Source organism: Erpetoichthys calabaricus, chromosome 15 (genome assembly GCF_900747795.2).
Source record: "Erpetoichthys calabaricus chromosome 15, fErpCal1.3, whole genome shotgun sequence".
Taxonomy (NCBI): domain Eukaryota; kingdom Metazoa; phylum Chordata; class Cladistia; order Polypteriformes; family Polypteridae; genus Erpetoichthys; species Erpetoichthys calabaricus.
This window is the reverse complement of record NC_041408.2, coordinates 73546877-73572090: the sequence shown is the minus strand read 5'-3', so window position 1 is coordinate 73572090 and position 25214 is coordinate 73546877. Positions and strand designations below refer to the sequence as shown.

General features: G+C 38.3%; 1 protein-coding gene and 1 pseudogene across 1 annotated transcript in view; both read right to left on the bottom strand.

Moving 5' to 3' along the window:
* Positions 1–25214, bottom strand: part of LOC114665897 (deoxynucleoside triphosphate triphosphohydrolase SAMHD1-like) — a 157565-nt gene that overhangs the window by 118442 nt on the left and 13909 nt on the right. The gene's annotated exons all lie outside the window — the stretch shown is intronic.
* Positions 1225–16825, bottom strand: LOC127525926 (regulating synaptic membrane exocytosis protein 1-like; annotated as a pseudogene).

Sequence of the window (25214 nt, the reverse complement as noted above, 5' to 3'; positions counted from 1 at the left end):
TAATTAGTTTTAATGTAAATATCTGAATAGCACTGTCCTGTTTTTATACATTAGTTTGATACAAATAACTTCACTTTAAGGAAATCCTTGTATAATAATGAAATGTAAAATAATTAAGTAGTTCATGGTAATCAATGATGTTAAGTTAAATTATAACATTTTGATTTTATTTTATGATAAGGTTGATGTGTGCATCACACATAGATTTCTATTTAATCAAAGTCTTCTAAAATGTTTATACATTAAACTATATATTTTTCATGTGACTTAATTTACTTAGAAAAACACACTTACAGTACACTGTTGAACCATTCAAGCAAGAGTAACCCAGCAGCAAAGAAACTTATGAAAATGCCATCATTGTCTTCCCCACATTCTTTTATTTGTAGATGTAAAGAAATGTTCTTTTTTTTAATAAAACATACACGAGTCATTGGAGCCACATCTGTAACACAAAGAGGAAAAGGTGCAATTGAATATTTTCATTCTCTAGGTGAAACACATAATTGTAAACCATCAGCATTTTACTTTTAATACTGACAAACTAAACAAGTCAGGCTTACTGGACGTGGAAAGTAAACTTTATTAAACATGTTTACATGACATGATTTAGAAATTCATTTAGAGGCACAGGGGAATGTTCAGACAACTGATTTCAGTAGAAATATACCATCCAATTACCAGTAGTTACATTTGGCCATTGTTACACTAAAACAATAATATCTAATAAAAATAATAATGTAGTGCACCAACACTTTCATTCTTCCTGCTCAGCAGGTCGAGCAGTGATCTACCTTATTAGCCGAAAGAATTGCATGGCAAATTAGACCTTGCCTGTTTATTAACAGATAATAGCTAGGTGCAGCCAGTATATTTATTTATAATATATATATATATATACGCCTGATGAGCCCAGAATGAGGGCGAAACACGTGTCGTGTACTCTTTGCATTTATTTGACAGTAAACTATTTCAACCATTCTATGATCTGCTCCTCACAAAACTGAGGGCACCGTGGCGGATGTTAGCAGATTGCTGACCAACCACAAAGCGTTACCTGGTAGGTAACCACCCATACAATCAGATTGTGACACAGACTACGAATGCCGTGAATATTATATATATATATATATATTATATATATATATATATATATATATATATATATATATATATATATATATATATATCTTTTGCCAGTGCTTTAGAGCACCACATCAGCTCACTCTTATAGCACTTCTTAACTGCTTTAAAAAAAGTCCTTGGTATGGGACTCCGCCAGCATTACAGAGGAAGTGCAGAAGACAGGCACATAACCTCAGTAATGTAACACTGCTTAAGTTTGGAGGAAAGTGTGGCTTTTGTTTTTCACTTGTAATGAAGTCATAAACACTCCAGTTTATTTGAATTGCTTCATGTAACAGTGTATTTTGTTGCTTTGCTTGTAACTATCCCAAAACTGCATGGATGCTAACTTAGTTAATTTTTTTGTCATTTAAACGGGTGCATGATTCTGCCAATTGAAAGCAGTTTTGTGATATTTGTTTTACTTATAACAGCCCCCTTTTAATTTTTTTTGAAGAAAAATGTACTACTGGCAAAAAACAAGATTGATTGTCTGGCTCCAACAAAGCTTTGATCCTTTCTACTTCTGGTTCTGATTGTTTCCCAGTTCCTTAGTTCAGAATTGGCCCGAATCTTCTGCCTGGCCACTATGACCTTATGCACGGAGGTCCTGTTGAACTTTCAAGAGACGACTGGGAAGCCCTGCGGGTCAGAGGTGCTAATGTGGGATCCACAAGGGAGGAGGGTGGGAACAGTTTGTACCAGCCAATCACCATACTAGACAAGTCTAACTCTTCCAATAGGATTTGTGCGACTCCCATAAAACACTTGTGGTCCATACGGCCATAGTCTCCCCAGACTATCACCTGTTGGCAATAAGAAAAGTGGTTAAAGAGCTGACTTTCAATGACCATTCAATATTTTCAGAATGCACACCAGGTACAAGGCGTTCCAGCTGAAACTAAATTCTGCCCTTGAATCAGTCGACCTTAGCAAACCCTTGTGTTATTTAAAAATTAAATTATAAGATCAGCTGTACAGTACATAATGTACATAGCGCTGTTCAAGGAGATGAAATGTTTGATTGGATTTTAAATATCCGTGCCATTGTTTTGTTTAGGACTGGAATGTCATCTTTCAAGTTTTACAATTACTTTTATCTAGAGAACATTTGTATCATAGTGATCATGCCTTTATTTCCATTGTCACACACATGCCTCTTGTGCACAGCTATTACAGGCTCTAGTGGAGGCAATATAACGCCAATGCACAAGATAGCGTTGTATACTATCGTCTCTTCTCTTCCTCCTTCTGCAGACCGGATGATTGACAGGTCAACCACTTCTGACATCACTTCCAGTGTCTGGCCCCCTTTACTCTCCTCTTCCTATTTGTCTGTACTTAACAGGAAGTGTAGCCATTTTTTCCTGTCTGGTCTTAGACTCGTATCCTGGGGACATAGGAGCGATTCTAAATTGTCCCTAGTGTGTGCTTAGTGTGTGTGTGCCCTGCCCAGGGTTTGTTTCCTGCCCTGCACCCTCTGTTGGCTGGGATTGGCTGCAGCAGACCCCCGTGACCCTGTAGTTAGGATATAGCGGGTTGGATAATGGATGGATGGAAGCCTCTAACTTTTGCATTTATCATATATGAGGTAGTGGTGTTGCCCCAAATCTACACCACACATAATATAATAACTTAAAATTTAAAAGTGAATTCAAGAAATACTCACAGATGAATTACACTGCCTGGCCAAAATAAAAGTCGCCACTTGGATTTAACTAAGCAAATAGGTACGAGCCTCCTATTGGATAATTACTGCATGGGCGATTATCTTTCAGCTGGCAACAAGTTATTTAACCCCAACTGGTGCAATGAGTTGCTTCTCATTTCTTAAACAACCATGTCGAAAGACACATCTCGTGGTTGTGGAAAAGATGTTAGTCTGTTTGAGAAGGGTCAAATCATTGGCATGCATCAAGCAGAGAAAACATCTAAGGAGATTGCAGAAACTACTAAAATTGGGTTAAGAACTGTCTAACGCATTATTAAAAACTGGAATGATAGTGGGGACCCATTGTCTTCGAGGAAGAAATGTGGCCGGAAAAAAATCCTGAATGATCGTGAACGGCAATCACTTAAACGTTTGGTGAAATCAAATTGAAGAAAAACATCAGTAGAACTCAGGTCTATGTTTAATAGTGAAAGTAAGAGCATTTCCACACGCACAATGCGAAGGGAACTCTAGGGATTGGGACTGAACAGCTGTGTAGCCGTAAGGCATGGGCATATTCCAAGATGACAATGCCAGGATTCATCGGGCTCAAATTGTGAAAGAGTGGTTCAGGGAGCATGAGACATCATTTTCACACATGGATTGGCCACCACAGAGTCCAGACCCCATTGAGAATCTTTGGGATGTGCTGGAGAAGGCTTTGTGCAGCGGTCAGACTCTACCATCATCAATGCAAGATCTTGGTGAAAAATTAATGCAACACTGGATGGAACTAAATCTTGTGACATTGCAGAATCTTATCAAAACAATGCCACAGTGAATTCGTGCCGTAATCAAAGCTAAAGGCAGTCCAACAAAATATTAGAGTGTGTGACCTTTTTTTTCGTGGCGACTTTTTTTTTGGTCAGGCAGTGTATATTTACACTTTCCAGTTTACAAGTCATTAAAGAAATCTGTTGAAAAAGCTAACACAATTAAGTTACATATTTTAAATATTTACCTTGGGAGCTACGCCACACAAGTGACTCACAAATATCATAAGAGAAACCGCAAACCATTGTGTTGTACAGAATCTACAGATGTTACACCCATTTACTAAATATACTTAGGTATTAGAGACTATGTTTGTGTTTAATTAAAGGAATAGTCAGTCAGTCATTATCCAACTTGCTACATCCTAACACAGGGTCACGGGACAAATCCCAGCCAACACAGGGCGCAAGGAAGGAACAAACCTCAGGCAGGACACCAGACCACCGCAGGGCACACACACACACACACACACACACACACACACACACACACACACACACACACACACACACACACACACACACACCAAGCACACACTAGGGATAATTTAGGATTGCCAATCCACCTAACCTGCATGTCTTTGGACTGTGGGAGGAAACCCATGCAGACACGAGGAGAGCATGTAAACTCCACGCAGGGAGTGAGGAGCAGCGCTACCACTCTAATTAAAGGAATATTTAACCTAAAAATTATATATTTTTTATCTGTTTCTTGCCCTGTGTAATTTGTTACAGCAGAGAAAATTATTTATCTGATGATTTAATAGAGAACAGAAATCACAAATTTTATAACAAAGAATGCTTCAATGGGGGCAGCTAGGGGGCTGACACTGTACAATAAGCAAACACTATTAACACTTTTATTAAAAAAATCTTAAATTTCTCATGCCACATAATCCACATGTCAGTTATCCAGTAGTATGCTCACAATATCCTAACTGCATACATTATTTGACAAAATATTGTTAAATAAACACCTCTAGGAAATTAAAAGTAGTACACAAACGTTAAGAGAATCTAAACAGACACTGAGCTTTTGAATTAAAGACCAGTTAATGAGGGTGACAGACGGGTCTTCAATTCAATCCAAAACATTGATCCCAACCTAACACCCTTCAACAACAACATTTATTTATATAGCACATTTTCACACAAACAATGTAGCTCAAAGTGCCGTAATATACACTGAATATCTCACTTGCACCACACAGCCTAAGCATACGGTTTCTTGACACTTCAGTAGGAATGAAGCAGGTGGGAATGGGGGATGGGTTTCCAGTGTAGTTTCCTACTTGCTGGGCTGAGGTAGATAGCCCATGTTATTTTTCACTTTTTTAATGAATAAAATATATTGTGTACAACATAATGAGACAATGGTTATCACTGCAGCCTCACAGATTTAGTCCACTTAATCTGAAATCTGTCATCATCTGTGTGGAATCTGCATGCTCTACCCATGCTTACAAGAACTTCCCCCAAGTATTCTCATTTTCCTCCCACATTCCCAAAAATGTGTGTTACAGTGATGCTGATGGGATAGATAATTGATCCTTTCATGTCACTATTTAGTAGATGCACCTTTGGCAGCCTTGATAGCTTTGGGCCTCTGTACTATTTCCTCATTTGTCTTTGCAAAACTGCTCAAGGTTTCATGTGAATGAACAGCCTTTTTTTAAGTTCAGCCACAAATTCTCATTTGGAATCAGATTTGGACTCTGACTCAGCCACTCCAGAACATTAACGTTGTTGTTTTTAAGCCATTCCTGTGTAGCTCTGACTTTATGTTTGGGGTCACTGTCTTGCTGTTCTCGGCAGATTTACAGCTGTTTCATACTCTCTTCTCCATTTCTTAATGGTTGATTTCTTGTCTCTATTCCTGACTTGTGCTTTTCAGTCACCTCTTTATGGAGTTGCTTAGAGTGTTCCTTTGACTTCATTGTGCATGTGAGGCCACCATATTAACTCTCCACAAGTGGGACCTTCCAGATAAGGTGCATTTAGATGACAATTGATTGAAGCATCTTGACTAAAGACAGGAGATCTCCAATGAACTAATTATGTGACTTCAAAAACCAATTGGCTGCCCCAGTGATGTTCCATATTAAAGAGGATGAATGCTTACGTGATCAATTATTTTGTGTTTCATATTGGTAAAGAATTTAGACCACTTTGCAGAGGTCTATTTTTCACCTTGATATTTTATCTTTTTTTCTGTTGATGAAAATCAAAAAAAAACAACATTAAATCTACTGTTGTTCAATGCTGTGTAATAATAAATGTGAAAACTCCAAAGAGGTGAATATATTCATAGGCACAGTACATCTATTCCAATGTGAAACTTTAAATGTCTTTACAATTGACACCAATCACAAACAGTACACAATGACAGTACCAGTGTTCGCAAAGCAAACAGTGTAGATGTGTTAATTTACTTTAAGGATTTGAATCAGAAATGTATCATAGCTGCAACATAAGCTTTAGCTGTCCAAGAAATGCTAAAAAGCTTAAATGTTACAAATGTATACCCCTACATCAATTACAAATGAACTGGAAGCTTTTAATGGTATCCAAAGTGCTGCATTAAGTTTGCTTGTAATTGTTCTTCTAGTACAGGGGTCCACAATCACAGTCCTGGTGGGCTGCAGGTTTTTATTTCAACTAGTTTCCCAATTAGAAGACAGTCCATGCTGATAATGAAACTTGGTATTAAACTGTTTAGCTTGTTAATGCTTGCATTCATCCAAGAGCAATTTTAATTGCACTGTAGAGTTTCCTTCTGTGAGAACATTATTCATGTGTCTTGTGGACCAGAACAGATTTAAACTTAATGGTCCTTCCAATTCCCCTCTCATTCATTTCTTAACATTTTTTATCACAGATACTTCATGGTAAGCACGTGAGCTCAAGAGCTGCTGGTTTATTGGTTATCTGCATCTCATTATTAACTAATGTCTGATTAAGAAAACGGGAAACAATTAAAACTTAAATGCAGCTGCTACAATCTAAAATAGGCAATGATGGGTTCTGAATGGTAACAGGCAAGAGAACTAAAATTAAGCCCTAAAATTAGTAAATGAATGAGTTCTAATTGAGAAATTTGTTAAAGTGAAAACCTGCAGCCATAGCAGACCACCAGGACTGTAATTGCGGACCTCTGATATACAAAGTAACAAAAATTTGTCTTTGATGAATGAAAGCACTAACAAGGCAGAGAGTCGAACACCAACTTTCATTATCAGCTAGGACTGAGTTCTAATTAGGACACTGGCTGGAATGAAAACCCGTAGCCACTGCGGCCCTCCAGGACCGTGATTGAAGACCACTGTTCTAGTATGAGGAAGAGAACACTGGGTAGTCACTGTAATAAGAGGGTAAACATGTATTGTGAATACTGGAAGAGACTAGCACCACTGAAGTGATGTGCTGCTAAGCAAGATATGTGAGGGTGACTCGCATAACAAGGTGTGGTGCACTAAGGTGTCATAACACAGCAAGTCCGCCCTGCTAAAGACACCTAGAAACTTAAAAAAGCAGTCAAAAATCAATGTGCTTATATGAGCTTAATTCCTCCAACCAGATATGCAAAAAAAAACAAAAACAAAAATATAAATAGCACAAGGAAGTAGAAATACAAGTATGAGAAGCATTACCTTGTTCCACAAATGAAGTAATGTTGACAATCTCAGTTTGATCTGTTTTTTCAGCTAAATGTCATAAGTTACAAAAGTGTGAAAGAAAGATACAAAGAAGAAAAGAGACATAGCTATCTGCTGAACCTGAAAAACAGGCTTATCAAAAAACAATTCTTGTGACGTGTTATGTTAATTAACATTAAAGCATCTTCACAATAAAGTCACTGACAAGAAGCACTTTACCCTGAGGACTCTCATCAAAAAGTAGTGACTGCTGATATAGAGGGTCAAGTGTTTTTCATGCAATCTTTGTTTTCTTTTTGGCTATACATGCTCCATTCTCTAGGAGGTAAACCTTGACATAGGGAGCTGAAAAAGGAGAAATACAATTACTTAAATGTGATGTGACAACATGTGATGATGCGTGTTCTCTTCAGGCTCCCAACGTCCTTAGGGGAGCCCTGAACCCAACACCGTCAGTAATACCACTGAGAGGAGCTGACAAATGGGGACAAATGGGAACAAATCTCACTTGAAGCCAGGGGATATATTCAAAGGTGAAAAAGTGCTTTTATTAAAACAATCAAAACAAAGTGCAAAAGTGCAGTGTCCAAAGTTCCATAAAACAAAGATCCAGTGGGGATAAAAACCAACAATAAATAAATCCATAAAACACAAGGTTAATATATGCAGTAGTTAAAACGCAGTCTCTCCTTACTCTCCAGCCCTCCTCCCATTGCACCTTCTGCCGGCGGAGAACCAACAACCACGAGCTCCTTCAGTTAACCTTCGTCTTGGCCTCCATTAGGATGTCCCTGCCGGACCGCCAAGGTCAACTCTTCTCCCTCGGTCCTTCGCACACCCGCAGTCGCTCCTCAGATCCTTCAGGAGGGCACCTCTCCTGCTCACCCCACTCACTCATACATTCAGTGGGGCGAACCAGCCCCCAGAGCACATCAGCATAACACTCCTTCGCAGGGCCCCAGCTCATGGTGTCTCCACCTTCCAGGTGGCCGGATCGTCACCACCTGACTGCTGTTTTCCGACCTTTTCTCCGCTTTTTCTCTCTCCATCAACCTTTCTCCTTCCCTTACATCCTCCACGATTTCTCTCTCCAATTTATCCTCCCCACTAGTGGTGGCCCGCTCGATACTCAGGTTTCGACACTGTGTCGAGCTTTCGAAGCACTGGAGATCGAAGCGCTGCTTCGAGGCTTGCTTCAAATGCACCCGTCACGTGATTTTGAGTCATGCTAGCGTAATGGCGTCATTGATATCTGCGCAGTCAGCAGTCGATTTGGTCACTCACTAGTCTGCCGAAGTGCTTTGGCTCAAAGCGTAAAAGCAGTTGTTCCTGCTACAGTGATAAGGTGTTCTAACTCGAGTTCAAATCCTAATTGGGGCTGGCATATGTTGAAATAAGGATTTTGTATAAAACAATTAAGTAGTACTTGTCTGAAAGTTAACAAATATATTTTGGAGACATTACGAACGATTTACATGGGGCACCTTTTTCCTAGGTGTGGAATCGTGTCCACCTAGAATCTGTAACAAATTAATGAGCATATTTTGCATAAGGTAGCACGTATTATAACAATCCAGAATCTACTCTACCCCATGTCGATCATATCAGAGAGGCTAAGAAACGCTTCACTAAAGCCGATGTGGTCATTACACCAGTATATGCGCAAGACACTCCTCATTAAATGTTTTTACTATTCAGTGATTCACAGATCTGTAGCTGATTTCTATTATTGATTTCCAAAAAGCAATGTGAGTAAAAGCGTCTGCTGCATAACTAATCACAACTGTCTTTAAAACAGAATCAGCGCCATCCACAGTGTCTTCTGCAATTTTAGGAAAGCCTCGGGATTTCTGCGTTAATGAGACAAAAAAAGTTGTAAAGAAACTTTGCGAATTCATCCAGAGGTGAACGTAAAGATCACTCAAGTACTAACAAGAAGGAGCAGCTGGATAAGCACATCTGGAGGCAAACTTTCGAAGAAGCACCTGACTTTGTCAGCAACATCCTTTCCTTCTGAATGCATCTTATCAAGGCTGCGCTGGGAGGTGGGGGTAAATAAGTAATCTTCCAAACTGCAAAACAACAGATAAATCATTGATGTAAATAGAATTATTGAAAGAGTAAGCTTTTGTCATTTCTGTATTCTTAAACCATCTTCAGTCCCACAATCCCCTGCAGTCACTGTCACATTTAACATTCCCTGCTCCTTAACCTGTCTTGTTACCCAAAGCATCAACACTCGGTTTCATTCAAGGCTTTACCGTCCTTCCTTTCATAGACATAAAATAAGACACACATTTCCTCTACATACGTGTCCAATAAGAATAGTAAACTGGCAAGAACAAGAAAAAGCACAAGATGGAAATATTCATGACAAGAGCCTCGGCATCAGGGTGAGGATGTGCCTTGTCACCCATTACGTGAGCTTGTCTGCCACCCCTCAGTTGCACTGGCACATGTTACACTCGGGGGGCCAATGCAATGGAGAATGCCGACAGTGTACACCTTCAGAAGTGGAATAAATAGACTGTATAAGTAGAACATTTCTGATAAACTATGAATTTTGTTAATCATAAACAATGCAACATAACTATTATATGTGTTGTTACTTTTTATTTATTCTCACCAAACGTTACATATCTACAAGGGAAATGAACGTGGGTAATATGTTTATAATCATTCTCACTAAAATACACTGTCAAAATATATTACTGAGCAAACTGAGACACATTGGCCTTTAGGAAATATCAAAAAGCGTGTGCGCTGTCATTTAGGACAGAATGCATTGTTAACGTCACGCGCACTCTACTGACACGATGTCACGAAAAAAAAGAAACAGCACAGTCCATGCAAACTCATATCCTCCTTGATTTTTGACCTTATGATTAATTGTCAATATCAAATCAATAAAGTCATTTTAAGAAGATGACAAGTCTGCTATAGTCAGTTCAATTAACGCTCCTTTTAAAAAGTTTGCTTATACAGAATATAAAACAGAATCTCAATGATAATAATAATAATTACATTTTTATACGGGACTCGCGAGTAGTAACGAATAATATATGACACTGAGAAATTATAATTCCTAATAACGGGAACAAGTAAAAACTACGACTTCCTAAAACGGACACTGTAAATGTAGGCATTTCAATAAATAATTTAGGAGACTTGTGTGTGCATTACAAAACCCATTTAAGAACTACGTAGGCTACCTGTTGTACTATAGACGGTACCTCAAGCAGCACTTAACAGTAAATAGTTTAACAGGACAATGACTGACTGAAACGAAGATGCTGCGCCGCTACAATAAAGGTTCACACTGTCATTCTGCATGTTTAGAAGGCGCTGATTGGCTGAAACTGTTTATAGCGAATTGTCTCAAATTGGTAGTGCTGTATAGCGATCAGAAACGAAATGACACATTTAGGCATGCTGCACAGTAGTTTGTTTTTCTACAATACAAATTCAGTACGACACCAGGGTCTCCAAACACAGAAATATGAAGCTTATTACGTTTTACAGTGAAACTCTTTACATACACAATATAATTATACATTAATTCGCTCGCTATCCGTCTAAGCTGAAAATATCGTTAAATGGAGGAATTGAAAAAAAACCTTTCACAAGTGGAGGATCAATGACGCGAACCCCTGGTGTTTTTACTGAGAAACAGTTGCGATACCATTGAGCCACCTAATCAGGATAATTAACGAGCTTCGCACAACTGAACTACTACTACTGTTCTTACTGCGGCGGATGTGGAAATATGTTGTTTGACATATACACGTTAAATTGGTTTAATTGACATGAGAGTATCATAGTTGTATTCTCCTAATGAAGACGAAAACATTATATTTATAGATGTATACTATATGACGTACGGTTTTGAACAAAATTAAACATTCCATAAAAAGGCTGAGGCTTCACAAAGCTTCAGTAACGAGTGACCATGTCTGCTCTAGGCTTCGAAGCCCTATCATGATCCAATCTCAGTACTACGCATGTCTGAGGCTTCGGAGCCCCGTCATGAGCTCAGTACTACGCATGTCTGAAGCTTTGAAGCCCCGTTCGAAGCTTGTCATGACGCAATCTCAGTACTACGCATGTTTGAGACTTCGAATCTGCTCGAGGCTTCGAAGCCTCAGTTAACCCAGTGCGCGTGTCCGAAGCTTCGAATCTGCTCGAGGCTTCGAAGCCTCAGTTAACACAGTGCGCATGTCCGAGGCTTTGAATCTGCTCGAGGCTTCGAAGCCTCAGTTAACCCAGTGCGCATGTCTGAGACTTCGAAGCCCCGTCATGAGCTCAGTACTACGCATGTCTGAGGCTTCGAAGCCCCATCATGAGCTCAGTACTATGCATGTCTGAAGCTTTGAAGCCCAGTTCGAAGCTCGTCATGACGCAATCTCAGTACTATGCATGTCTGAGGCTTTGAATCTGCTTGAGGCTTCGAAGCCTCAGTTAACCCAGTGCGCATGTCCGAAGCTTCGAATCTGCTCGAAGCTTCGAAGCCTCAGTTAACCCAGTGCGCATGTCTGAGGCTTCGGAGCCCTGTCATGATCTCAGTACTACGCATGTCTGAGGCTTCAAAGATCTGTTTGAAGCTCGTCATGACACAATCTCAGCACTACGCATGACTGAGGCTTCGGATACCCGTCATGATGCAATCTCAGTATGCATGTCTGCACAGTGCTTCTAACCAAGCTTGATGATTCCAGTGTGCATGTCTGCTTAGTGCTTCAAATCATTATTCATAGAGCTCCCGTTTGAAGTACATATGGCATCAACAGAGTTCAAAAACTCGACAGAATTCCCATTGAAATGAATGTTTGTGGATGATCCATACATGTTAAATGATTGTTCCCGATAATACTTTGTGGCAAAAAATAAAATTATAAATTATACATCATACAAATGCCGACTTGTAGAATGCATAATGCTGCAAAGATGACCTTAGTAATACGGGTGACGACACATCTCTCACTATAATACTCTCATAAATATCCATTCTTCACCTCATGCAATGTTTTCATGCAACACTGAACGTATGTCATATAGTATACATCTATATATAATTGTTTTTGTCTTCATTACATACATACATACATACATAAAAAACATGCATTATATACACCCACCCTGCTGAAAAAAGTAGTGGTGCAGCGGTAGCGTTGCCGTTCCATAATAAGGCTTTTGTGGGTTCGGGTCCCACGTCCACAAATTGTGACCCAAAAGAGTCTGTTTTTCTTTTTTTTTTTTCCATTTAACAGCAAATTCCACCGTGGGCCGAGAGTGAGCAAGGCGAGAACACTAGTAAAAATATATCAAATGGAAATGGGCATCTTGTTTTATGTCTATAACAAAAAAAAAATTGACTGACGATTTCAACTGTTATTGTAGTTGTTGATGGCGGGCTTAGCGGTTTAAAATTTTAAAAATTAAATTAATAAGGTGGAATGTGTTCTTACTTTGAGTGTTGGGGGTCGGGGGGGGGGACGGACAGCTACACGGTAAATGTGTTAGTAACTGGGATTGCGCCTCTATAACTGGAAGATTGCTTAGGAATGATACAGACTGGACAACTATATGTTTTAGGAAATGTTTTATTATTGCACTGTGCTGTGACTAAGACAACTTTTTACTGATTGCCTGTCCGGACCTTGAAGATGTGTTCACGAGGGAGGGATGCTGTTGTTAAAAGCAAATGCTTTTTCGGCAGCAGGTCCAGATGTGTTTATCCCGCTGCTTTGTGTTGTTGCCTCAGCACTCAAGAGGATCTTTAATGCCGACCTTGATACGTGTAATGCTCACTTGGTACATGCACTGCTCACCATGGAGTGTCCCGTGTGTGTCTGTGTGCTGGTGACTGATCTGCACTGTGTCTCTCAGCCTCTCTGATGTGCTCCAGATTGACACCTTTGAATGTTTGGTGCAGCAGAGCAAATTCAACCTGATCTACTACAGTGGGTTTGTTATCACCTTATTCAATGGAGGGGTTCATGGACGTCAAATGGCGATGAATAGAAGATGAATTAATGTAAATACGTGAGCTGCCTTATGCAATTAGTCATCGCATTTTGATGGCGATTCTAAGTGGGAATGATTCCCGAACAGATCTCTTATGCGATCCTTCCACAGTATCTCTCAAAATTATTTAGTTCAAATTGGTTATAAAGATTTCACTCGAGATTATTTTTTAAATTATTATTAATTATGATGAGTCTTTAGTTCGGATCGAACTCGCGATAGCAATACAACACAATTAGAAAAGAAAGCAACCACCTTAGTTAATTGAGCCACTGACGGCGTCGTTTCTTCGTAGCGAACTCGTTACTTTTGAGCTCCAAAAAATATTTTAATACTTGATCGCATAATAACATCTGTGATTTAAAGATTTCACCTTTTCTTTCTAAAATGTGCTTACCTATATCATGGCAAAGTACAGGGATAAACCTTTATTTTCTGTCTACTCCGTTTTAATTAAGTCAGACCAAAGAAAACATTTAAGGCTATTAAATGTGATCTCAAGAAAAGATCAGGGTTAATTATAATAGTAATAACAGGAGCGATTATAATGATACAGTGCAAAAGTAAATACTAATTGAAAGAGCCGGGAATCCATGAGGTGAGGCGTCTTATTTTGTTTAACTCTTGCTATCGTATAGTGCATTCTGCCTGTCGGCGTTAGTTATATTTATATTTTTTAGACATCAGACACTAGAAGCTGCTGACGAACCCTTCTCTTCGTTGTCAGTCTGTAGCTGCGAAAAATAAAAGCAATAAGAGTTGTGACAGACGTCATTGAAGTGGATCATAAGTTTGTGTAACTTTAATGAAAATGGCCAGGAGGTGTCCCTAGAGAGGTGAGTGTCAAATGCTTCGAAGCTTCAATACGATTTCCGACACAATTGCTTCAAACGTGTTGCTGCTTCGTGAGGCTTCACTCCGCCCATCACTACTCCCCACTCTCGTATACATCCGTCTATATATACACACACCGACGGGTGCCTCCGTGGGCGCAGCGCCTTAATTACATGCCGCAGGAAGCCAATGAGGCAAACAAGAACGACCACACCCACACGTGCAGGTGTGACTCGCTCCGATCACCTCATTAACTCCCTGCGGTCGTGCAATCACGCCCACGGAGAACGGCTCGGCTATACCGATTTAAAAACCGACCTTTTTTTTCGGAAGCCGCGGACCTACCACACAGCACAGCAATTTAATATTACAAATTCTGATTTGTGTTATGAAGGCTGATGTTTTCTAAATTAAACTGTATTAACTGTTTTAGGCCCAGTGTAGATACTAAAGAGAACAGGATACTAACTTGCATTTTAATATTAGGCCAAATGTGTTTGCCATAATGTCAGAAATATCTTGCTACCAAGGTTATAAAAAAGTATAAAACATTTCTATGATTAAATTACTTTTTCAGCATTTTCAAGTACATTGGCTTCCTACTAGTAACCTGAAAAATGAAGTACAGATGCCTGGCTGAAAAACAAACCAAAGGTACATACAGGGGATGTGAGACCTCGAGCTCTTATGACTTCAACTTCTAACTGCCCCTTCTTATCCATCATACCAATCTGAATATCACCTGCAATGTAAAAGAACTGAGTGAACACAATATGGTGAAAGACAAGAAAGTATTGATGAAGACAGATTTAAGTGAGTGGCTCAGACTTGCAAAAATTATCTATGATAACTCTCCTTGTGTTATGGTTTAAATTGCACCAGTAAACTCACCTTTTTTTCACTTTTTACATCAGATATACTTTGGTTTATTATATTTCTTGGCTTGGCTTGGCTTGGGGCGGAGTGGTGGCTCTGAGGCTAGGGATTTGCATTAGCAATCAGAAGGTTGCCAGTTCGAGTCCCATAAATGCCAGAAGTGACTCTGCTTCGTTGGGCCCTTGAGTAAGGCCCTTTAACCTGCCATTGCTCCGTCCTGGGTATGACGTCAATCTGCATCCAGCCCTGCATGTAGGCCCTCCAACCTGCAGGGAAAAACCTGGAGGCTGTTGGCAGAATTGGCACTCTGGCCACCATTAAAAACCTCACACTGATTCCATTCCATCTGACTAGTGTGGTGCTGAGGTGTCACCTGTTACATGGCTGCACTCAGGTCCTAATCTGGGATCCTGTCATGTAGTGGGTGCGGCAATGCACTGTATCAGTGCCTGCTCCTAACCGGTCTTGGCAGCAATTGGGCAGGATAAGAAGAATACTTGTACATTTTGTCTTGTATCTTTGTTAAATATAAAAAAATGAATGCTCAAAGTGTATTGTAATGAAACTGTTATAGTTTGGAACAAAGAAAAAAAAATATAATATAAAATGGCATCCATCTGTTATATTTTCTGTAAAATTATTTAAAAATTGTTTAACTTAAAAAATGTATCTTCATTAATAAAAATGATTTCAGACCATTGGAAATGACTAAAAGGGACTGTCACAATGAACAAAAAGTTCATGATTTACCAGAAGTCAGTACAGCCAAAAGCAAGAACCTGTATTGTGTTCTAGGAATGAGTATTTTCATTCCATAACTTTTCCAGATTTTTATAATTTCCAAGAAGTATAATAAAAAGGAATGATATGTCCAGCTGTCATTTGTACACTTTTTGCAAAGCACATATTCATTATTATGAAAGTAAGTCAATAATTTTACACACTTTACCAATAATTTTGTTTGGGTTGGCTGTGCAGTTTCCATGCACACATGTGGAAACACGGTGTGTCTGCGGTCACAGTGGTAAAGTTTCAACCTTGATCAGTCACTTTCTCTTGTTGCTACTTTCTAGCAGTAAACATGGCCTCTCTGCTCTACATTTGCATCAAAGAAGAGCAGCCAGGTGTATCAGGGGTCAAAATCTACAGAAGGCTTTGTACACAGTATATAAACAGCATTTTTCCCATGGAGGAGTGCTTACTAATGGACTGAGAAATTCAGCAATGATGGTCCCGAAACAGCTCACAGAAGAGCAAACAAAAATGGTCTTACAGGACCACAACAGTTAATGAAGGTGATGCATATTTGAAGGGAATCATTGGATCATCACTTCCAACTGGAGGTTAAATGGAAGAGCATGGAATGGAAACACCCAAGAGCACCAGTCCAAAAAAAAAAAAAATTCAAAACTCAACCCACTGCAGAAAAAGTAATGCTTGCCGTGTAATGGAGCAACGTGTGTTAGAAGCGGTATGTGTGCTGCTTAGAGACAAAATAAAAGCTTTTTTTCTGAAAGCATATACTTGTGGAAAGTTAGACCCAATGCATTGAAAAGAAGGGGGACTATATTGACAAAAAAATGTCTATGTACCGAATGCTTTCTACTGCAGCTATAATTTTTTAGAAATACAGAGCAGATAATTATTGACTTACCCTTGTATTTCTTGCTTTTTCTAAAAGGAAATATTTGATTTATCATTTTCTCCTTAAAATCTTACCCATAGCAGGGGTAGCAAGGGTTTGTCTTCCAACAAGCTGTGCAGGTCCAAGCCCATCCAAAAAAATCACTAAATTGGCTGTCTGCTCCCAACCTTACTCCAGAAAATATCAAACTAAAGAACAAAAAGAAAAGGAATAAAATCTTTATTTTACTTTATTGAGATCATGGCATTCAACATTTTTTAAAGCTAATTGGCAATGATGAGTAAGGGCACTCTCACATTAAAGGAAAAACAATTTCAATAAATAATGATAACAATACAAGATACATTCATGAATTTTCAAAATGTATTTGTTGTAGCAATAGAATGCTGCAGTGCAGAACATGTTCGGGTGCATGAGGCGAATCCAGTCAGGACAGGGTGACACACTTAAAACTCTAATTTAAAGTAACCAGTGAAACTAAATTGCATGTTTTTAGAATAGGAATCCAGAACATCTAGAGAAAACCCACATGGACAAAGAGAGAGTATAAAAACTCTGTATAAGGAATATTCATACTGAAATTTAAATCCAGCACTTTAGAGCTATGAGGCAAGATGATGAACTATTTTTCTTTGTTTATAGGAGAAAATGAGTGTATCAAATACTATTTTGTCCTGAAGCAATACAATACCCATTGTAATTAAAATAAACCAGATAACTTAAAGGCATTGTTTTCTGCTTTTGTATTACAGTATATATACAGTATATAATTTTCTGACCACTGGAGGTCAGTATGAGAATTCTGGGAATAGCAGGATTCACAATAAACAGCATTAGTTATTTCCTCAATCCATAGTAAATGCACTGTAGAAATATGTCAGCTTTTAAGGCTGAAAGTATATAAATAGCTGCAATAAAATAAAGCAAAAAAAACATGTATCTTACCCAGTTTGTGCTTCCTTTAGCTAAACAATATCTAAAGGTATTATTAAAATGTCTATTCAAGGAGGATTAGTAAATGTCCATTTCTACAGATGATGTGTTACATCAATTAAATGTGGAGATAAATGAGAATTAGTTCTCTGTTACAAATGTAAAAATATAAAAAATACTCAAATTAATTTAAAAAGAGAAATTGCATTAGCTGCAGAAATTTCATGATGCGTTGGCAGGCTGTGCTCACTGATAACAAACGGATAAAAAACAGGACTGATATTAAATAAGGCTGGCAATTTATTGACAGAAATCAAAGATATTTCACCCAAAATACACGGTATTTATAACAAATTAATAAACACAAATGCCCCAAAACCTGGGTAAAGCTATGCTTACCTCTAACTATATGGAAATGGTGGTCTTAATGTGTAATTGTGTTAAAGACAAGACTTTCACAATGGTCTTTAAAAGCTCTATTTGAAATTCAAAGAGATTGTTTAAGGTGGTGTACGGGAATATTTTAAAGCTGCTAGGTATTATCATTCTTCAGGCAAGTTGGATCAGCCAGTGATTTAAATTTCTGAGTTTGATTTTTCGGAGTGAAGTTGAATACAACCTACAATTGGTTGATGATTTTGTTTCCATTGACCATTTTTACATCATTTTGATCTCAACAAATTACACAGTATTACTCAGTAAAGATTTTCCACTTAAATATTTTATTCATTGAGATCTGATGTGTGATTTATGTATTTCCTTAATTTTTTTGAGCAGTGTAGATCATCTTAAACATATAGTATTCAATAGTGTAAGGTATAAATAGAACAAGACATGACTAACTGGCATTTAACCCAAAACATAATTACATAAAAAAATATATAATTTTATAAAAAACAAATAAACTAAATATATACAATGAAATGCAATTAAATCAAAAGGAAAAAAACCAAAATAACCAACCATATGAAAAGGTACAAACCAATACATGGAACTGACTATTATAGATGTCAGTTAAAAATTTCAATGTAATTAAAAAAAAACAGGGAGAAGGGAGATGAAAGCCATAAAGGACAAAGAACAATCAAGCACTCATTTAGTCCAACCTGCCCATGTACGAAAACTGACTGAAGACAGGAACATTTTTAAGTGAGCCACATTTCCATATACATGTACCTATGTTTTAACTATGTACCTTTATATTTTATCTGTTCCCTAAGATACAAAACAATTTAAGAAAACCCTTTTGCAGACAAACTATTTTCATGTATAGCAGGGACACACAAGTCGATAAGGAACTGGGCCACTTCCAAAAAACTAATGGTAGGTCACAGCCCAGTGCTAATTATTTAAAAAGTGTAATCATAATCTATTATTTTGTATTTACTTTCAGAAGATTTCAGTTTACTTTAATTAACTTGTATATTATTGCCAGAATGAAATATATATTGGTCAAATCCCATTATAGCAAATACTGAAATAATTACATTTTCAGAATAGCAAACATATTTTGTTGGTCCGGACAAACGTTCATGTAACATTATGTTAGGTGGATTTCGTTTTAACAAATATAAATATTAATTGTAAGTAACATTTTTTCAACCAGCAATGGCCACCGAAGATAATAACGTCATGCAAAACTTTCACAGAGTCTCAGGAAACCTGCAACAGATGGTTTCTTTCTTGTTAGACCAAAAGAAAGTGACAGTTTGTGTCATGTATTTGCGACGAGTACACTATCGTAACCTTTTTCCTTTGATGAGAACGGACGATCAGACAGCGTGTGCCTTTTTCTTTCTTGTCTTTATTGAACAACAACAACTAAGAAAATGTGCAAGGCATTACCAATCAAATCATTAGGTGTCAACCCACAATCAGACATCAATAGCTGAACTGAAATTCACATTCATATTGATATATAACAGTTTGTTAAGAAATGTCCTTTTGCTTTCCTGTCTTGGACAGTCTCGGCGAGGCTCAGTGCGAGTGTAGGTGAGATATCATAAACTTAGTCGAATTCTGAGTCCGTATTTCACCGAGCGTTTGCAGGATTAGTTGTGAGGTGTGCAGATACTGTACTATTCGAGTTTCATAAAGAAAAAAAAAGTGAGAAATGGCGACAGTTTGCACTGAAAGAAAAATGAACAATCCTGGAAAAATTTGATTCCGGAATGAGGAAAAATGACATGACAAAAGCATTCGGAATGTCAACAATTTTGAAGGATCGAAAAGAAATAGAAGACAAAGTTAAAGATCAGGCATTGGGACCCGAACGAAAAAAAAAAAAATAGAAGCGCGTTTGTATTTCTATTAAAAAAGAGGTACATCTAACATCTCATTTTCATTCTGTGTTCATACCTGTATTTATAAAAAATATACGCTGCATTTTATTTTGTATTCATAACTGTATTTCTATAAGAAAAAAACTACATTTAACATCTCATTTTCAAATAAAATATCCTTTGCAGATTTAATAAGGCGTTTTTTTCTTTAACATAGGTATTGTTAAGCCTTTGTCACAGAGTTAGTTGCACGAGAGACAGAAAGGTGAGTCCCGGTTGGGTGTTAAATGTTGTAAACATTGTGTGACAAGCATGTTATACTACTGCAAGACGCAGCTACAGAGCTGCCATTAGAGAGGGCGAATCGGCAGTGAACACAGTCACAACAGTGTATGTATTTTCCTCATATTCACTATAACGAAATTTCCATTATAACTTAATATTTTTATGGTTCTATGAATTTTGTTACAATGGGATTCCATCTGTATTTGTATTGTTTTGGCAAAGCATTCATTTTTAATGTATTACCTTTTCAAACCAAATACCTGAACATTGACACTTTAATTGGCAGTTCCACAGCACTACTATCACAATGTAAAAAACAAAATATGTTAATAGAAAAAAATGATTCCTATCAATGAAGAATTGTCTTGTCGATTACGGGAGTTGGATGTCTGAAGTGGAACTCCGTTAGTGGCAGCGTTAATTTTTCTCTTATTTTTATCAGAGGTATCCTGTATTTACCCAACTCGAGGAAGTTCTATTACAGTATATGCAAGTATATATAAACATGAGCGATAAGAAAGAGGCTCAGAAAGAAATGGAAAAGAAACCCAAAGCTACACTCAAGCCTAGACAGGCATCAAGTTCAACCTCAAGGTATGGCCTTACAGAGACTGACCCGGAGCAGACGGGCGAAAGCACAGATCTTTCAGGACCATGGGCCACTTCATCATCTCCAGTTGAGAGTGAAAGTGGGAGTGAATGTGCAAGTGATGCAAATCACGATAGCTCGTCGATTCCAGAAGATCTATTGAAAGTGGAAATGGCCTTGCCTTCTGCATTTTCATCTATTTCTCACGAGCCGGGAGCATCAGCTGTAACAGGGTTTATCACTTTACCAGCAGAACACGAAGGCCAAAACAATCTGTCCGAACTGAAGGTAGTGAATGCTGCAATGGCCATAGCCACCACAGCCGCCGCTCAAGATATACAGGAGCTCAAGAAAACAGAAAGAAATAAAGAAATGCAGGAGCTGTGGCAGGATAATAAAGACCTGGGGCCTCATGTATAAACCGTGCGTACGCACAAAAATGTTGCGTACGCCTGTTTCCACACTCACATTGCATTGTATAAAAACTAAACTTGGCGTAAAGTCACGCACATTTTCACGCCAGCTAAATCCTTGGCATATGCAAGTTCTCCGTTCGGTTTTGCAAACTGGCGGCACCCAGCGTCAAAGCAGTGCTACTGTTCCAGTGTGGTTTCCCTTTCTTTTTTAGATCCACATCCCTGACGCGGCTTTATCAAATACACTGAAATTAACCGCATATCGTTTATTAGTTTAAGGTATCTGATTGTAATTAACCTGTAACAATATAATGGTCCACGGAATGGCCAAACTATTCCAAATACCATAGCTGCTTTAGCGTTGTTCCTCTCAATGCACCACTCAAGAGTATTTATCCCACTGTATCTGAGTGTGGAATCACAGCTCTATAGTAGCTGATTGTTAAGAGAATTATCGATATACAGCATCAACCACACGCTGCCTCAGCCATGCACACTGTCTATTGAACTGCTCTCATATGGCAAATGCTTCAGAGCCATTCCTGTAGGGACCTTGCGGATCAGAAACAGTTTCATCCCAAGAACTATAAAAGCACTCAATCAGTCCATCAAGTGCTCCTTGTTGAACTGTTTGTACTTATAAGTACAATTACCTCACTGTAAACTTGTGATACAGTTATAATATTGCACAACCTGAGCCACTTTAAAAAGCTCGTATTTACATATGATGGCGATATCATTTTTAAGATGAAATGCAGCAAAATGTTTATTAGATTATACAGATAAAATTTTAACATCATTTAAATAATCTATATTGATAATAATTTAATATGTGAGGACACGGTGGACAGCAGTAGTGATGAGCTGGTGCCCCGTTCAGGGATTGTCCCTGCCACGTGCTGTATGCTTGCTGGGATTGGCGCGACACTGGATGGATAGATGGATAGAACAATTAAACATGTACTACAAAGATATTTCAATGTTCCTTAAAAGTTTTGAAGAATCGGCGTTCTAAGCTTACAGATGGCTTGACATCTATTACAGAGCTGTGTGTGGCGATTGGGTACTTGAAGAAAGAAAAGGAAGGACAAGAATTGCGGGTTAGTACGTTTGAGAGAGACAATACTGCTGCAATAAATTATTTTGCGCACGGTACAGCAAGCATCTTGTGGGAGGCAGGAACAATCTCTGGACGGGGTGCCAGTTCGTCACTATCACTGCACCACCGTGTTGCCATGTTTAACAACATGCTTTAATTCCTATCATCATGAAAATGATATCAAGTATACATCTCAGTATTTAAATTGTTCAGAGAGCTGTAATATCACAAATGTAATGGATTCTGTGTCCTGTCGGAGAAAGAGAAAGCCCGTTTAAGAAGCACGTAGTGATTCACACACATAGAGCACGTAGAAGAACACATACAATGCAAAGTATTTAACGTGCTACTTTAGATACGATAATATTTGAGAAAATAGTAAATTAAATGATTTTGAGATGAAGTTTATGATGTTGTACTTTAATGATAAAATAAACTGCGATTAAAGTGGAAATTTCGAGATTAAAGTTGACATTTCGAGCTTTTTTTCCCCACTGTGTGCCTATTTTTTTTTCTTTTCTCTGTACCCTAATAAACTTCCATATGACACTCAGATGGTAGGCTACGATTTGCATTTTCATGTCAACTTTGATATCTGACAACTTCTTTTTTATTTCGGGCACTGTGCGACTTTGTGAACTTGAACTTTTCAGTTTCTCTGACACTCTATGACACTCGACTTCCTCGACTCAACTTCCTTTTGTTGTTTAAATCACTGTTTAAACCAACAAATAGTATGTTTGTCCTTGCCTCCACTTGGTACTCGCTGAAATTCTATTTTCCCCCGTGCTTTTGCCATTGTCTTTTCACAGAACACTGAGCTTAAGGGCTATTTATATTGATTTGCATATTCAAAGAGGCATAATTCTGGGAGGAGTTGGGGAGTGGCAGCAGGCGTGTGCACGTGTATTACTTTTCATGCTGACTGGGATTTATGTAGCGGAAGAACGTGGAAGTTGGTATACGCACAGATTTATGCATCTGGATTTTTTTGTGCGTATGCACATTTCCGCTTTTGTCCGTACATCATGTTTTAGTGTGAATTCTATGCACGCCGTTATGCATTAGTCCCCTGGAAAAACATTTATATAATCGCTTTAAGGCAGCCTTTAAAGTTTGCTGGAAAAAATTGAGGAATATATTCAGGAAAATGCACCTAAGTTTGAGGAAAAACAGAGAGCACTTGCCGATCAGTTGAAAGATGTTAAGCGAACATTCATGACTCGAAACAACTGAAAATCTGTCATCTACTGCTGACGGGAAAGCAACAGCGGCGATTTGCCAAATGCAAAAAACTCGGAGACAGACTTGTTGCACTGGATGATTGATGCAGAAGGAATAATATTAATATTGAAGGTCTCCCAGAGAATCGTGAAAGTCCAAACCCAGTGAAATTCAGTTGAGCTGTTCTCTAAAATAATTGGAGAGGACTGTACATCTGACACTGAAACAGCAGCAGCTTAACGCATACGGGGATCAAATACCTCTAAACCTAGGAATCTTATCATGCGCTTCAAGAAATTACAGTTTAAATTACATGTAATGTCACTTCTCAGACAGAAACTAGAGATTTTGAAAATAACCACATTCACATTTTCCCGGATTTCTCACCCTCAACAGCTGCTAAGCGTGCAGCTTTTTACAACATTAAACAGCGCTTACGGAAAGCAGAGATCAGATACAGCCTCTTGTACCCTGCCAAACTGAAAGTGGATATTCAAGACAAGCATTACATCTTTACCACTACAGAGGAAGCAGAAAAAGAGTTAAGAAAGCTGATTCCAACACTTTTTTTGAAATACGATCGTGAGTCACACCCTGTCATGGCATGGCAAAGAAGATCTTGCCGGCTGTTTGATCCACTTGCAATAATACTGGTACTGTAACTATACATCCTTTTCCCTTCTCTGACACTTTTTTAATGCTTTAATTACAAGTATATGCATATTATATGCTTATATATGTCGATTAAATTAATAATTCATTTTTTTTACTCTTCTAAAGGAGATTGTTTAACATCATGCCCTTGGTTTATTGTTATTATCAAATTAGGGTTTATTATGCTTATCCAGGGCCACTTCTTAACACCATTCCCTGGGCTTACTATTTTACTATCTCAAGATTGCTGAAGATTAGATTTTATGCTTATAGTAATTGGACTGTATTGGCAATAGATATCTCAATTTTATTCCTCATACGCCACTGCTGGGGGGCTTGTTTTGTTTTGGACATGCTCTGTCTCTAGGTATGTCAGAGGACTGGGACTTTGGGCAGTGGGGTCCAGCCTCACGTGGGGAGGCAAAACGAGGAGGCAAAACGAGGGTTGGTAGGGGGACTAGGGAGAGAGAGAAAGAGAGCAAGCTATCTCTAATCTATCTTTTTAAACCTTGTAATTATAAATGCCAACGTAACAAATTATGGTCAAAGCTGTTTTATTTTCAGTTCAGACTTAAAAATGACAATAAAAACTCAGAAGCAATGTCTCAAAGACTGGACAGTTAACTTTGTGAGCTGGAATGTTAAAGGCCTGAATCACAAGTTAAAGAGAAAGCATGTATTCTCTCACGTAGCAGGTCTAAACGCTAAAATAGTATTTTTACAGGAGACCCACTTATTAAGAAAGGATCAGTTTCGGCTGCACAAAGACTGGACTGGCCAAATATTCCATTCCAGCATTACAAAGAAAACTAGCGGTGTGGGAATTCTTATAGACAGAACAGTCTCATTTGTAGTATCAGATGTAGTATCTGATCCTGAGGGGAGATATGTGATTGTCATAGGTAATTTATTTAACTGTAAAATGATTTTCATAAATATTTATGCACCCAATGTCGATGATATGGAATTCATGCAAAATGTATTTGGATCCATTCCTAATGTGAACACTCGTAAAATTATAATGGCTGGGGACTATGTTTTAAATCCAGACCTAGATAGGTCTCCTGCCACAGGGGCGATGACATCTA